This window comes from Poecilia latipinna, unplaced genomic scaffold, assembly GCF_001443285.1.
Source record: "Poecilia latipinna isolate Pla-1442-1.1 unplaced genomic scaffold, P_latipinna-1.0 Scaffold194, whole genome shotgun sequence".
In the NCBI taxonomy this organism is placed as follows: Eukaryota; Metazoa; Chordata; class Actinopteri; order Cyprinodontiformes; family Poeciliidae; genus Poecilia; species Poecilia latipinna.
This window is the reverse complement of record NW_015112810.1, coordinates 414910-417209: the sequence shown is the minus strand read 5'-3', so window position 1 is coordinate 417209 and position 2300 is coordinate 414910.

Sequence of the window (2300 nt, the reverse complement as noted above, 5' to 3'; positions counted from 1 at the left end):
AAAAAATAATTTTTGGTCTCTTTTGTTTTTGTTTCTACATTCCCCCCCCCCGCCCCTCGCCCCTGAGCTTGTAGCTTATGTAAGAACAGCACTTTTCAAACTGAATTTCAAAAGTGTCTCTTTGCGGAGGTGGGAAAAATTGATCAAAGACTGCAGGCCAGGGTGCAATTTCAAAATTCTCCAGCTCAGCTTTGCTGCTGCTCTCTTGCTGATTGATGTGATCCCTCCACGCAGTAGTTCTGTTGACCGGAAAAAGAAAAAAGAAAACCTCTGATCAGCCTCACTTCCACGACCCGGCGTGCAGCGCGGTGTTGCACTGGGTGAATATTTTTAAAGCTTCTAAAAATGAAAACCTGAGGCCAGGTTGTTTTTTTTGTTTTTGTTTTTTTTCTTAGGTGTGGTGGAAGTTGGGACACAGAAGGTAATTAAAAAGCACAAGAAATGTCGATTACTCAGAACTTGGCTTTGTCTTGACTACAGTGTGCATAAAAGTAGGGAAAATCCTACTTTACTTGAACTAAAACCAAAAATACTGCAGAAATATGCACTGACATAAGAATGCAAAATGAAAGAGGTTTTTTTAAAAGTGTTCTCTGTTACAAATATTGTGATTTATTGTCGCTATATCGTGCTAGTGTGTGGGACGTATGCTTGCTTTGTGGATTCAGCAGCACATATGAAGTGTGCCATGTTTTTATCCCATATTTGACCGCTAGTAATAAAGTGCAAGGTAATAAAAGTGTCACATTCACGCCTTGAATAGATCGCGCTGAAAAGACATAATGGATCTGTCAACTGATATTTGACACCGGGACCAAATAAAGCCGAGAGAACGGTTTTAAGGTTAGAAATAACTGGAGGAATATCACCAATGAGAATCTACTCCAGGTTAAATTAAACCAACAAAAACAGCAAGCGAATCTGGATCCCTTAAAGGGACAGCTAATACGTTAGCATATTAGCTAAAATGCAGACACCAATGATGTTGTTGTGACGTACCTGGAGGTGCTGTGCTGCTTCAGGACTTGGATAAATTGCTTTAATTAACTCAGTAATCCCTGTCTGATAAACTTAAGTGAAATGAGATATTCAGAGGAGACTGGAATGACATCTCAGCAATATTAATTTACTGATTAATCAAACAGGGACCTCATTAGCACATAAAACAACTTTATTTACCATTTGTGGTCATTTCCTTTTATTTTTTCTGTTCGCTTTAATGACTACTACCCCAAAGTGTAAGAGTACGTCTTGTAACGAAGTCTTCGTTACAAGCTAAATACGGGAACAGGCACGGCTTCCTGCTGAGGCCACACCGCTAGCTAAAATCAGATTCGGGCACAAAGGGACGTAAACCTTCCTCGAGGTCGCGCCGCATATTCTGTCTGAGCCACATCCCGCTCCTTTCCAACAACATGACCCGCTGCTGCATTATACATCACCTCCTTGACACCAAACGCGAGAGGCCCCACTGCGGCGTACATTCTCGGTTTCATGAAAGACACGTCTTTGAAGCTCCAGCGTGTGTTAACTCCACCGGGTGCCGGGAGCATCGTGACCTGACATTGGCTCTGACCAGATTTTAAAAAAAAATATTAAAAAAAATATATATATTGAAGCTTCAAAGCAGGGCAACATCTGAAAAAGGAGACCGTCAAGATATTTGCAGCAGAGATGTAGGTAAAAAAAAACAAACAAAACAAATATAGGGAGAAAAACACAAGAGTTTATTTCAAGTGCAGTGTTGTACACAGACAGGTAAATAATGATGTGTTTTTTAGTCAGGACAAGGCCACAGTAGACTCCAGTTTGCAATTTAGTGTTTCTCTGACATGTGCAGCTACAAAGTCAGGCATGCTGTTATTGCCCCAGCTGCTGTCAAATAAGATAACGCTGCAACATTAAGGATGCACAAGGGGGAAAATGTGATAGTGTGTGGAACATTTGGCTTTGTTTTAAAATCACACGCCTGCCTAAAAGGCTTTCATAGAAAATTCACAAGATTAACAAAAAAAATATATATATATAACAAGTCAAGTCTTGTTTAGTACCTAGGAAGTCTATACTGACCTATATCGGACATGATCTAATTCTGCAAAGAGTCTTCTGACTAAACTGGAGAACAAAGCGTGCAAAAATAGCTTTGTATTCTTGTTACTCAGAAATTAGTGCTGTTGTTTTTTTTTTAAAAATGGCAGCAAAATGAATTTTTTAAACCAAAAGATTAAACTGAACTCATGCACTTTAATATCTTCAACAAAAAAAAGCCAATTGGCTGTAGTAATTAGCTCCTTGCAGCT